The following is a 15,210-nucleotide window of genomic DNA, read 5'->3' as shown; positions in this document are numbered from 1 at the left end:
GTAAGACAACATGCAAGAAGAGGATGATGTGGACAAAATACTCATTTGCCTAATAATTCTGCACTCCCTGTATATTTTATTCTTGGACTCTAGATGAATAAAATTCTAATGAGGAATAGTTTACATTTTAAAAGCGTGTTTACATGCAAAGTTATTACGATCATGGATAAGAAAACAGTACAAAAAGTACAACTTTGATTAAAAAGTAAATAAAGCAAGTTTCTAGTGTCATAGCTTGATCTTGGATATATTCCTATACCTATTAGCTACTAACAGATAAAAGCATACATGCTGCAGTTGATAATTAGTGTTTTTAAAAAGACTTGATAACAAGTTTTCTACCCCGACGCTGACAACATTGAATGCACAACAATCACATCAGTATCTTTGTTTATGAAGACTCAAGCAGCTCTCGGGCAGTCAGTACGCAATTTAATTATGAAATATACTGAAAGAAAAACAAACAGAGTAAAAGGACTGTTGGATCACAGTTCTTATCTTATAATTGCAGGTTATCTTTCAAGAGAACTAACTTTATCTTTGTTATGATTTAACATTGTCAGGCCAAATAAGAGCTGTGTTCACTGCTCCATGTTTAAACATGCAATTGCTGCTGATTTAAAGAGCATATAATGCTTATTATGCTAATTTACAAACACAGAATTTCTAGTCTTGGACATACTAGATTAGCTTTGCATGATTTATATTCATGGATCCAGGCATTTTTTTTCACCCTGCTCATTTTAAATATTAGCATCCAACAGCGGAACAACATATGTAACAAACAAACACAAATCTTGCCTAATGCTTTGTGTTGTGATGTTTTAATGTTTTTTTTTCTCAATATAAGCAGTTGAGGGATCCCATCTGCTTAATACCCTGTCAATGATGATGTTGCACTATGCAAATTTGGGAAGACAGTCAGAGGAAGCGAATATTGTGATGCATTAAATAAGACTATCAAACTCTGTTAGGCAGCAGTATTTAGGGGTAAAGCTAAAGCTGATCTCTACTAACCGAATTACAGTCTTTGCTTTGCACTTTGCCATTATAATTTGTGCCCTGCCAGTAATTGCTCCCAAGCAGGTATTTCTCCATCTTATTAGAACTGGGAAAGAAGAGTTAATAGTTTTCTGCCTTCGGGCCCAAAACCCTTCCAGGCTAAGTCTTAAAACCTTTATATCAGATTGCTGTTGGGTGTGTAGAAAATGCATTCAGTCCACATTGCCTGAAACTTGTTGTAAGCATTCATACTGTCCTTGCCAAATTGTCTGGACCCTCTGTGTAAGAAGCATTCAAAATTGTTAAGTTTGCAGATGACACTACAGTGCTCGGACTTATATCCAACAATGATGAGACAAACTATAGGACAGAGGTGCAACAACTAGAGTCATGGTGCCACGACAATAACTTGGTCTTAAACACCAAAAAGACCAAGGAGATCATTGTAGATTTCCGGAAGAGGGGTCATAACAACCATCTGCCTCTCTTCATTGGCAGTGAGGCGGTGGAGAGGGTGAGCAGTTTTAAATTCTTGGGGGTAACTGTGACCGAGGACCTGTCCTGGGGCAACCATATCACCTCAGTTGTACGGAAGGCCCAACAGCGCCTCTACTACCTGAGGAGACTGCGGAGCGCACACATTCCCAGATCTCTGATGTTGAACTTCTACAACTGTGCCATCAGCAGCGTTCTGACGTATGGATTTCTAGTGTGGTTCCCCAGCTGCACCAAGGCCGATCAGCAAGCACTCCAGCGGGTGGTGAAAGAAGCTGGCAGAATTATTGGAACAAGTCTGCCAGAGATCAGTAATATCTTCCCCACTCGCTGTCTGAGGAGGGTGCACAGTATCCTGCGGGACCAACATCACCCTGCGCGCCACCTTTTCCATCTGCTGCCCTCAGGGAGAAGGTACAGGTCTATACAGGCCAGAACATCCAGACTGGCCAACAGCCTGTATCCACAGGCTGTGAGGCTCCTGAACTCTCTGCCCCCCTCTCACGGACAATAACCATATCCAACTTCTTAATAGCAATGAACTGGTCTGCATTGGTGCATCATATCTTTATTCTCTTCCCCCTCCTGCCCCCCCCCCCCCCCCCTCTTTCTTAAATAGATAACTATCATATCTGATATCATATCTCACAGTACAATAATATTGAATGGGTTGCATTGTTGTATTTTGTCATGTTTCTCAGGTCTTTGTCTGAATTTCTACGAACATTATTGCTAAGGATTGTCTTATTGCATTGGAGTCACACTGGGTTAAATATGTACACTTGGGTTTTAAGGGGTATTTATTATTTTCTTCTTTTTTGGGGGGTTGTATGGAAGCCCCAAACGCAATTTCATTGTTCTTGACAATGACAATAAATAAATAAATACTAAATACTAAAATAAATAATACTAAATGTGGAAAGCAGAGCAAATGAGGCTTAACTGGAGCACTCCAATGTGAAGGCCTTCAAATTATCCAGTTTTTTTCAACAGCCCCATGGGATAGGGGAAGGCATTTGTTATCAGAGAAGGATAATTCTGTTGGCACTACCACCACCCACTATGACCTCTCTAATAAACATAAAGTAGAATTATTCCCTTGCTGACAAGGACAGAAAAAGCTTTGAAAAAGTATCTGCCATTAATACCAGAAATACAAAGTTTGAGGGTTTAGAAATATTTAAAAGTGTATTTCGCTTTCTCCACTATTTCTATGTCAGCAGCCAAATTGTAGCATGTTTGTGCCCATTTCCCCTGCTTTCTGCAAAACGTTTGATTCCCTTGACTTGCATCCTTCCAATAAAGCAGCGTTTGGATGGCACTGGGGTCGATTTGACTGACTCACCAGAGACTTATTCAACTACAGCCATTGTTCACCTGCTATAAATGTGGCTGTGCCTCAAGGTTCCAGCAGAACATTGCTGGCTAAGCAGCATTGTTTTAGTGAGGATAAATTATTAAGTAAAAGCTTGTAGTGAAGATAGACTCTCTCCGTGTGAAATGAAGTTTTCCAAGGTTTTTTAAAAACCTTTTTTAGAGTAAGACATCACACCAGATTTACAAAGGGAAATGCTTTGGATGGATACATGAGTAGATGATGGAAGGAGATCATATTTATTGTTGAATCCATATTAGAAATTATAGGCATTAACAGAACGGTGAATGTAAGGAGACAAAGATAAGAGAGGGGATGATACCTTTCTTATCCATAGTCAATCATGTACTACACTATGACTCAGAAGAAGCAGTACTGCATTTTTGAAAGGCATGCTCCACCTTCTGCTGTGCCTCTTTATGGACAAGGAGTCATACTGCAGCACGATAATGAGCCAAGACACACCTCAAAGATCAACAAGTACCAACTGACAATTACTTTCTTCCACAGTCACCTCAAATGCCACTGAACACTTATAGTAACTGAGAAACCTAAACATCCTCACACGACTACAGAATGCTTGTGAATAGTGCAGCGATAACTTTCGTTTTCAGGTTTGAACGAAAGTGGCGTCGGTGCACTTCCAGACAAACAAAAGCAAACTAGAAACATCTTGACTTGTGGCGTCAGATGTTTGGGTGCCACCTAATTGCAGATTCATACAGTTTGTACCATTTGGCACTTAGTTAAGACTAAATAAGCTAGATTTAGGCTTTGAAATCACTTTTAAAGTTTTTAAGAAACATCTGTTCTGTTAATGTGTTCCAATACAAAAGCTGTGTACAGGGTGGGCCATTTATATGGATACACCATAATAAAATGGGGATGGTTGGTGATATTAAAGTCCTGTTTGTGGCACATTAGTATATGTGAGGGGGCAAACTCCTCAAGATGGGTGGTGACCATGGTGGCCAGTTAGAAGTCGGCCATCTTGGATACAACTTTTGTTTTTTCAATAGGAAGAGGGCCATGTGACACATCAAACTTATTGGTAATGTCACAAGAAAAACAATGGTGTGCTTTTGAAAATTGACCTTGAATAACAGAAAATCAGTTATTCCTTCTTATTTAAAATTTTTGGTTTGAATTTTCTTAATAATCTCCTCATTAACAATACTTTACTTAACTGAGCCTGTTAAAAATGGATTTTCTTCCTTTTAAGTTGAGTTTCTTTGTGCCACTTTGCCACAAACACACAGATACCAAACTTTGTGCTTCTGATCAACTTCTTCCTTGAGTGAGCTTAATAGAAAGTGAAATGGAATATCAAAGCTATAAAAAAAATCTCTTTGATTTTTTTTTTCCCTTTTCCCCCCTGCTTGACTTTTTTGTGCACAGGGTGTCACTCACAGCTTATTTTCAAAGCAGCTTTATTTTATTAATTTTCTTCAAGGGCTAGACTCAGATGTGGCCTTAAAACTATCTCGTTCTACTTCCCATAAATCATCTCAATACATGCTACAACATCATATCATGCATGCAAGATTCCATATCGTTTTCAAGCTTTTGTACTCGTGCATTTAGTCAATCTCTAGTCTTGGTTTTACACTTGTTTGCTTTTCCTCTCTCCCTCAGGTGAGTTTCTCTGGGTGAATGGTTCAGCGTTTGGAGGCCCCTGGGTGCTCAGTCCTTGGCTATGGGGGGGACAAGGTCCTTGTAGCCTGGACATGGCTGTGTTCTTCCACCCCAGGCAAAGTGGGCAGTACACTGTTTGGCTTATAATGCGAGACAAGTCCCCTCTCTCCCTCTTCTCAACCGACACTCTCCCGCGCATCACAGGGTAAGCCCATTTCTATACAACTACAATTGGGCAGAAGTGTTAGGATTCTTTTCTCTGTGGTTAATTAAATTTTTGTTGATGATTTGAGGGAATTAGAAACCACCAAAATGTGTTTTACTGTGGAGTTCAAAAAAGCTGAGATGAAATATCTTCATTCAAGACAATGTGTGCTTGTTTTTTGTCTGACATCTCTTCTTATCAGGACATTTTATTTTGGAGCATTTACTTATTTTAAAGATTTATTTTTGCGTCTGTGTTTATTCATTCATAAGATTTAGAACTTGTTGCGCTTGCTGTTTCAACACTGACAGGTACAAAACTGCTTTGTTGATGTTTTTCTCTTTTCTAGCATATTACCCTTTCACATGTAAACAAGACACACCTTAATGGAAAAAAAACAAATGTGATAATCTGGCCAGTTATATAGAAAAGTGAAATTCCCCCTGGTACTTTAGTGTATTTAAACTGAATATTGGTCCATTTTATCAAAGGAAGGTTAGGCAGTACAACTGCATTTCTTTGTTTTAAGCACAATGTTAGAGCAGGCGAGAGGGATATATTTACCGGGTTTATGTATAACAGCAAGAGTTTTAAATTTGATTTTATGCTGTGTTAACCTTGAGTTTGTTCCATTATATTTACAGTTGCATGGTTAATGCTGCATTTTATTTATCTGCATGTAGGCCTAGTAAAGATGTGACACCATTAGTGCAGTGGGTTACTGCTACAGTGACAGTACATAGTGATGTTTAGAGTGACTTTATGATCTTTGTAAAACTAAAGATTTGTGAATGGAAACCATTCAGAGTTTGTCTTCATTACATTTTTCACAGGTATCATAACCGCGATGAATGCTGGGTATATTTCACAGCACACATTTGTACTCATAGTAGGCACAAATGCCATTATTAACATTTCTTCAAATACATTGTAAACAATGGATGAGTGTAAGTGAACCATCACAGGCCCACATTTTCAAATGGGCCTGGCAACATTGCGTATAACTGTGAGAAAGCATGGTACACAGTGATCACTCTGGTCAAGAGATCACGACTTGGATTTTTCCTGTCACAGATCATTTTCTTCCTTCTTTTCTTCTTCTTCTAGTTTTTAAGACCTGTTTTTTGCAGTGCAGTTTGTTACTACCATGTGTAATTTACTTTTGCAGCAGTCAAAGTTAATGCGTTAGTATTATCTTATGGTGCGAGTAATCCTTAATTAACACCAGGTCTGTGGCCCCCTCACGCTGCCTTTTCAATGAAGGCTTTTCTGAGATCTGCGTTTCACACTGAGAGCAACAGGGCGACAGAGGCCATAACAATACCCGCTTCACCACTTAATACTTGGTATGTGTGGTCATATCCATGGGTGGCTTTATTAACATATCTGTTCTTTTTAGGGAAAGTGTCTGTAGGATGTGGTAATACAAAGAGCTGAGCTCACCTTGCCTCTATGAAGTGGTTTCTTGGTGCTTGTGTGTCTAATCTCTTAAGGGGACTGGGATCATATGAATATCATGCTATATGCATCCCTCCAGCTTTGGCTGCACGTGAATGGGAGTGTGCATTAACGTGTGTGTGTGTCCTTAAGGGAGCAAAGCAGGGATGTGCTCATTACATGTGTGACAGATTAGGCTGTGCATTGTGTGCGCTCTCATTTGTAGTCAGAGACTGCCATCCTCCCACACCATCCCTGCCATTGTAGACTCGCTCAGCTAAACTCCCCACATTTCTGCTCTGATGGGAAGACTCTTATTATAAAAAAAAAAGAGAGGGTTAAAACAAAGCAAGAAGAGCCACCCACAAACATCGGAAGAGTCAGTCAGGTTACTAATTGCAAATCTGTGCCTTTGCCTTTGAATTTTAATGCTGTGTTTTGACATGTTTGCCCAATTTGGTTGTCTGGGCATTTAGCACAAGGTTAGTCAAGTAGGAAACAAAAAAAAAATCCCTGTACACATTAGTCATTTACCAGGGTCTTTCTAACTGCAAGGTAGCTTGAATCTTATTAGGCTTCATTATTCATTTTTTATTCATTTTTTACATTTCCCTGAAGCTGGAGACATTCAGCTCAGAATACAATAATGGATTCTACATTAAAATGCAGGTTTAACATACAGGGAAAAAAGAAACAAAAATGAATGCACTAATGTACATCTCATCCTAAATTCCAAGGCTTCAAAAGTAATTATTTCCATGCTAATTTGGGCATGAAGTAGCATGCATATATATATATATATATATATATAAAAACACCCAGCACGCCCCTGCGGGCGGTTTATCCTTCAAGCTCGGGTCCTCTACCAGAGGCCTGGGAGCTTGAGGGTCCTGCGCAGTATCTTAGCTGTTCCCAGGACTGCGCTCTTCTGGACAGAGATCTCCGATGTTGTTCCCGGGATCTGCTGGAGCCACTCGCCTAGCTTGGGAGTCACCGCACCTAGTGCTCCGATTACCACGGGGACCACTGTTACCTTCACCCTCCACATCCTCTCGAGCTCTTCTCTGAGCCCTTGGTATTTCTCCAGCTTCTCGTGTTCCTTCTTCCTGATATTGCTGTCATTCGGAACCGCTACATCGATCACTACGGCCGTCTTCTTCCGTTTGTCTACCACCACTATGTCCGGTTGGTTAGCCACCACCATTTTGTCCGTCTGTATCTGGAAGTCCCACAGGATCTTAGCTCGGTCATTCTCCACCACCCTTGGGGGCATCTCCCATTTTGACCTCGGGACTTCCAGGTTATACTCGGCACAGATGTTCCTGTACACTATGCCGGCCACTTGGTTATGGCGTTCCATGTATGCCTTGCCTGCTAGCATCTTGCACCCTGCTGTTATGTGCTGGATTGTCTCTGGGGCATCTTTACACAGCCTGCACCTGGGGTCTTGTCTGGTGTGATAGACCCCAGCCTCTATGGATCTTGTGCTCAGAGCTTGTTCTTGTGCTGCCATGATTAGTGCCTCTGTGCTGTCTTTCAGTCCAGCTTTGTCCAGCCACTGGTAGGATTTCTGGATATCAGCCACCTCCTCTATCTGCCGGTGGTACATACCGTGCAGGGGCCTGTCCTTCCATGATGGTTCCTCGTCTCCCTCCTCTTTCTTGGGTTTCTGCTGCCTGAGGTATTCACTGAGCACTCGGTCAGTTGGGGCCATCTTCCCAATGTATTCTTGGATGTTCGTTGTCTCATCCTGGACTGTGGTGCTGACACTCACCAGTCCCCGGCCCCCTTCCTTCCGCTTAGCGTACAGCCTCAGGGTGCTGGACTTGGGGTGAAACCCTCCATGCATGGTAAGGAGCTTTCTTGTCTTTATGTCAGTGGCTTCTATCTCCTCCTTTGGCCAGCCTATTACCCCAGCAGGGTACCTGATCACGGGTAGGGTGTACGTGTTGATGGCCCGGATCTTGTTCTTACCATTCAGCTGACTCCTCAGGACTTGCCTGACCCTCTGCAGGTACTTGGTGGTTGCAGCTTTTCTAGCGGCCTCTTCATGGTTCCCATTCGCCTGCGGGATCCCCAAGTACTTGTAACTGTCCTCTATGTCTGCAATGTTGCCTTCTGGTAGTTCAATCCCCTCAGTTCTGACTACCTTCCCTCTCTTTGTTACCATCCGGCTACACTTCTCCAGTCCGAACGACATTCCAATGTCATTGCTGTATAGCCTGGTAGTGTGGATCAGTGAATCGATGTCTCGTTCACTCTTGGCATACAGCTTGATGTCATCCATGTACAGGAGGTGGCTGACAACTGCTCCGTTCCGTAGTCGGTATCCGTAGCCAGTCTTGTTAACTAGTCTTGTTAGTCTTGTTATATATATATATATATATATATATATATATATATATATATATATATATATATATACACACTCAACAAAAATATAAACGCAACACCTTTGTTACTGCTCCCATTCCCCATGGGATGGACGTAGAGACCTAAAATTCATTCCAGATACACAATATAACCATCCCTCCCAAACAGTGGACACAAATCAGTCCAAATGTGTGGTAGTGGGCACATCTGCTATATTGAGATAATCCATCCCACCTCACAGGTGTGCCACATCAGGATGCTGATCTGACATCATGAGTAGTGCACAGGTGTACCTCAGACTGCCCACAACAAAAGGCCACCCTGGAATGTGCAGTTTTGTCTCACAGCAAAATGCCACAGATGCCACAAGCAATGAGGGAGCGTGCAATTGGCATGCTGACAGCAGGAATGTCAACCAGATCTGTCGCCCGTGCATTGAATGTTCATTTCTCAACCATAAGCCGTCTCCACAGGCGTTTCAGAGAATATGGCAGCACATCCAACCGGCCTCACAACCGCAGACCTCGTGTAACCACACCAGCCCAGGACCTCCACATCCAGCAGGTTCACCTCCAAGATCGTCTGAGACCAGCCACCCAGACAGCTGCTGGAACAATTGGTTTGCACAACCAAACAATTTCTGCACAAACTGTCAGAAACCGTCTCAGGGACGCTCAACTGCATGCCCGTCGTCCTCATCGGGGTCTTGACCTGACTCCAGCTCGTCGCCGTAACAGACTTGTGTGGGCAAATGCTCACATTCGATGGCGTCTGGCACGTTGGAGAGGTGTGCGCTTCACGGATGAATCATGGTTCACATTGTTCAGGGCAGATGGCAGCTGAGAATGTCCCAGTTCTTGCATGGCCAGCATACTCACCGGACATGTCACCCATTGAGCATGTTCGGGATGTGCTTGACCGGCGTATACGACAGCGTGTACCAGTTCCCACGAATATCCAACAACCTCGCACAGCCATTGAAGTGGAGTGGACCAACATTCCACAGGCCACAATTGACAATCTGATAGACTCCATGCGACGATGTGTTGCACTGCATGAGGCAAATGGTGGTCACACCAGATACTGACCGGTTCTGGGTCCCCAGACCCCCAATAGCGCAAAAAACTGCACATTCCAGGGTGGCCTTTTGTTGTGGGCAGTCTGAGGTACACCTGTGCACTACTCATGATGTCAGATCAGCATCCTGATGTGGCACACCTGTGAGGTGGGATGGATTATCTCAATATAGCAGATGTGCCCACTACCACACATTTGGACTGATTTGTGACCACTGTTTGGGAGGGATGGTTATATTGTGTATCTGGAATGAATTTTAGGTCTCTACGTCCATCCCATGGGGAATGGGAGCAGTAACAAAGGTGTTGCGTTTATATTTTTGTTGAGTGTATATACACTGTAGACACAATGTGCGGCACGGTGGTTAGCACTGTTGCCGCACAGCAAGAAGGTCCTGAGTTCAATTCCACCATCAGGCCGGGGTCTTTCTGTGTGGAGTTTGCATGTTCTCCCCGTGTCTGCGTGGGTTCCCTCCGGGTACTCCGGCTTCCTCCCACCGTCCAAAGACATGCAGTTTGTGGGGATAGGTTAATTGGAAAATCCAAATTGCCACTAGGTGTGAATGTGAGTATGAATGGTTGTCTGTCCTTGTGTGTTAGCCCTGCGACAGACTGGCGACCTGTCCATGGTGTACCCCGCCTCTCGCCCTATGACAGCTGGGATTGGCTCCAGCACCCCCCGCGACCCTGAAAAGGATCAGCGGTAGCGAATGTGTGTATGTGTGTGTGTGTGTATGTGTGTATGTGTGTATGTATGTATGTATGTGCGTATGTATGTATGTATGTGCGTATGTATGTATGTATGTATGTGCGCGCGCGCGCGCTCTTCTGGATAGAGACCTCCGATGTTGTTTCTGGGATCTGCTGGAGCCACCTGCCTAGTGGTCACCACACCGAGTGTTCTGATTACCACTGGGACCACTGTTACCTTTACCCTCCACATTATCTCGAGCTCTTCTCTGAGCCCTTGGTATTTCTCAAGCTTCTCGTGTTCCATCTTTCTGATGTTGCTGTCATTGGGAACCACTACATCTATCACTATGGCCGTCTTCTTCTGTTGTTTTTTCTGCCACCACTATGTCCGGTTGGTTAGCCACCACCATTTTGTCTGTCTGTATCTGGAAGTCCCACAGGATCTTAGCTCGGTCATTCTCCACCACCCTTGAGGGCGTGTCCCATTCCATGTATGCCTTGCCTGCTAGCATCTTGCACCCTGCTGTTATGTGCTGGATTGTCTCAGCATATATATATATATATATATATATATATATATATATATATATATATATATATATATATATATATATATATATATATGTGTGTGTGTGTGTGTGTGTGTGTATATATGTATATGTATATATAGTGAGAGAGAGAGAGAGAGAGAGAGAGATATTCAGCAGAATGAGTGATTGTAAACATACAGTGAAAGCAGTGATAGCGCTTTTCAGCCAATATCTTTGTTTGGCTGACCCAGTCAAACAAAGATACAGCAAACAAGATCTGAAGGTAGTGGTGTGCGATACTGCATATTTTGGTATCTATCTGTAAATACGGGCCAGTATCGCCGATACCGATACTAATACTTTTCAATAAATAAGGTGGATGCGGCATTGTATTGCTAAATCTCAATTACTTTTCATGACCTTATGTGTTCTTTGTGATGTTTCCTTTTTTTATTATTAAATAATTAAAACCAGGACATAAATAGGATAAAGTTTATCACTGAATAGAAAATGCTTTATTATTAATTTTTTTTTTGAAAAATCTTAAATAAAGAGTGCACGCAAACCAGTAAACAAATTAAAACAAACAAGTACTGTTGAGAAACTATAATAAAAACATGACAATTAAAATTCTCAACAACAAAAAAAAACTGGTGAGAATATAAATAATATGTAAACAACTTAACAATGCCCAAAGCGTCTAAGTCACGTCACATGACGGTGCAACATCTAAACACAAGAGGGGGAGGGGGAGCAAAGTGTGCCTGCTCTGTCCTGCCCATGAACTTTCTATATATTATTAACTATATTAACATGCTCATACTGAAGCCAGGACTTTATATAGACTTTAACCTCCATTGTTTGATTTCAAAATAAGTGTTCAAGGACTGAGGCAAAAAATGTCACTGTCCATGTCCATGCTAGTTTCTTGTCTCTAAACTTAGTTTCAGTTTTCAGTGTATATTCAAACCCCTGGGGTTCATAGTGTTTTACACATTAGTATTAATGCTTCAGAACAACTAAAATTTGATTGTGGAGATTGTGCTCAGGATCGTGCTTTTTGGGGAGGAAAAACAAAGTCAGGCCATGCAGCAACATCATAATGAATAGCCATGTGTTATGCACGGTGTCACTTGAGACACTGGCTGTGACTTTGATCTGTATCCAGTATCTTATTCTTGTCATGTGATTAACTGATCCTTCCTGTGTACTTCTTTAAAGAACAATTAAACCCTTATCCATTGTTTAGAGCTTCACAAATGCCACAAAAGGCCAAATCATTAAAATAACATAACATAACTTCACTGACCGTCCAAAACTACACTTTTATTTCTGAAAAATTGGGACCTAGAAATTAATAATATCACACATAACAAGTAGATAGTCCTTACACTGTGCAGTCAGCATTTTTCTCAATTAATTAGTCGTTTGAAGTGTCAAACTAAAGGATAAAAGAATACATTTTTAAGCTTATGCAACTTCTGCATGTAGCAATATTTTGTTGCTGTGACAAACTCCAACACAATCACACAAGTTTTGCTCCAGCCTTCACCCAAGGAGAGAGTGCTTGCTTTGAAAGTCCTGCAAGCTGCTTGACCGTCTGAGTTTCATTAATGTTGCATCACATCTGATGGTGTTGTCCAAGTACATGAAATCTTTGAAAATGAAATCTTTTTGTATAATACTTTATCCACTTCAAGTGTGTTTCGCAGTGTAAAAATAAATGTATGGACATTTTTTTGTAGAAAAAATGAAAAAAGTATACCAATTATGGAAGAATGAAAAATTAACCACCTTAAGAGAAAGAGCCAAATAAGTCGTTACCGTGGGTCGGAGGGCTTTTTGCAAGTAATTACTGTAGCACTCTCTATCCAGTTTAGCGCTAATTGTGAAACACTGATGGAACAGCACAGCATTGTTGACTGAGGTGTATTTTTGCAAACACTGAGTGACAACATAGTCAGAGAAAGAGACAGCCTAAACTTACCAAACAGATTGATGAAGGTTTGCAAATAATTGCTGTCTACTTTATAAATGCAGATAGATTTCTAAGACATTGCAATAAATCTGAGTCAGCCTGCACTGATGAGCCCAATTCATTGCAATGATTGTCTTTGCAAGAGAGGAATCCACTTAAATGGCTGCTATCTGGCTGTATTCTGGTTATATTCTTATACAAAAACAAGGTTGCCAACATCATGTTGACACTGTGCACCAATGGTGACGCAGTGTGAAAATAGGTCCTTTTTCTGATTAATTGAATAAAGTGAACATTTGGCTAACTGAAAGGACATAAAATAAAACAATGATGAAGGAACAAAGCACACAGAACAGAACATAGGTGGCAGTTTTCTGAGTGACTCGTAGCTCGGGAAGATTTTTTTTCTCACTAGTATGTAAGTGGAATTATAAAGTTATAGTTTTTTATGGTTTCCATCAACCTCCTGCCTCAGATTTCTTAACATTGTATTTTCACAGCACCAGTTCCAGAACAGCTGTCTTCATGTATATGAGAGCTACAGGATGTGTGTTTTCTGGCCAATATTTATTCAGACTGTAATGTCCTCATGTTGATGTGTTTCTCCACATGAACTCTGTAGAAGTACAGTCTTTGCACATGCCTGCAAGAAAAGGGCCGTGTGTATACCAATCTCTTACACTGCATTATCACTACAAGTACCCAGTGGCCTCAATTGTAAGTGCATTAATATCTTGCTTAATGAAAGGAGGATAGGGCAGGACAGTGTGGAAAAATGGTTGATATAGGTTAAATCACCGCAGTAAAGTAGGATCATCATAAAAGTGATTGATAGGTAATGTAATGTGGGGGAAGGAAGCATCAAAGGAGGCAAATGTTAATGGTAATTTTGATGTACAATATTATGGGGAGTGCTATATAATATAATCATTCCTAATACATAAGGTAGGATGTTAACGTTTATTACAGCAGTAGCGTTTGAAAAAATCCTTTTTGGTCTACACATTGATCTGGACAAAAGTCTTGAGCTACCCCTCATTTCTTTATATTTTGTTTCCAAGGAGACTGACCTGTTTTTAAAGCGGTCTTGAGCAGTTGTTCTCCAGGTTTTCTGAAGGGTATTCAAAGTTTTCCTTCGGACATTGGCTTCTTTTTCACTCATTTTCAGTCCAGTCCACTCTGGCTGTATTTAGAGGATTTTTTTTATCATTCAAACATAAAAAAGGCCCCTAATTCTGATGGCTGAACGGTGTTGAGTCTGCATGTAAAAGACAAGTCAGCAAAGAACTGATTTCAAATTTGATCTTTTAGCACTTTATTAGTATGGTTAGGTATCTGATTAAAAAAAACATCATTTATTCCCATTTCTTTAGTTGAATCTATGCACCAATAAGCTGATTCCCAAAGAACTATTGAAAAGTTGTCTTATGGTGTGCATTGTGTCATTTAAAAACTCTGATGGAACTGGACAAATTTAGGACAAAGGAGGCTTATCTAAATCTAAAAGTACTAAAAGTCATCTCCTTGAGAAATACGAACAAATCCAGCAAATACCTGGCATGGGACCTGAGAGATGCAAATTACTGAAAGGCCTTATCACAAAGAGTCTCAATGGAAGGGAGGCTGTTGCAAAGAAGCGATGAAATGTCTTAAGAAATGATGAAAAGTTTTAGTTCAGTTAGTGTCTACAGCCATCTGTAAAACACAGTGGAGGGTCTGTCATGGTTTGGGGCTGCATTTCATCCAGTGGTGTAGGGGATTTAGTCAAATTGATGAAGCATGAAAATGATCCTAAACACATTGCCAATGCAGTAAAAGCATACCAGGAGAGAAAAAGTCACAATGGAACACTATCGTCCATGGATTAGCCTTCCACATGGCCCAGACCTCGATATACTACATATTGATTTTCAAGGTTATTAGAATTGTACAAACTCAGTTTTTGCCTTATAGATATTCATTTCCGTGTATGTTTGCAAACATTTTCAATAAGCTGGTCCATTTTCATAACAAAATGAATAGAAATAAGAAATCACTCAATACTTTTGCAGAATAGTACTGTACGTCAGTCATGACCACACTTCAGTCATGTTATAGGCAAGTAATGTTGCACATTTTGAAACTGAAAAATCTACAGATTACTGAATGTCATCAGTAATGGAACAGCTTCGGTTTCTACATCAATAAGATGAAGATGCAGATATTTAGTGTGTTATATTTGAGTTCTGATAACTATTTAAACTGGACAATAAAGCAGAGAAGTCCTCTAAAGGCTGTTGAAATTGTGTGAGGTTATGCATTGAACATTTTGATATTGTCACTGCTGGAAAGCAGTGACAATAAACAAATTCCATGCAGCAATATCAGTGCCCTTTTCTGATTTCAAAGGGTTTTGTTTTGGGGTTTTTTAC

The sequence above is a fragment of the Rhamphochromis longiceps genome, linkage group LG19 (assembly GCF_057381845.1).
Source record: "Rhamphochromis longiceps isolate RC_006_pf linkage group LG19, R_longiceps_female_GT1.1, whole genome shotgun sequence".
In the NCBI taxonomy this organism is placed as follows: Eukaryota; Metazoa; Chordata; class Actinopteri; order Cichliformes; family Cichlidae; genus Rhamphochromis; species Rhamphochromis longiceps.
Note: the sequence above shows the minus strand (reverse complement) of the source record.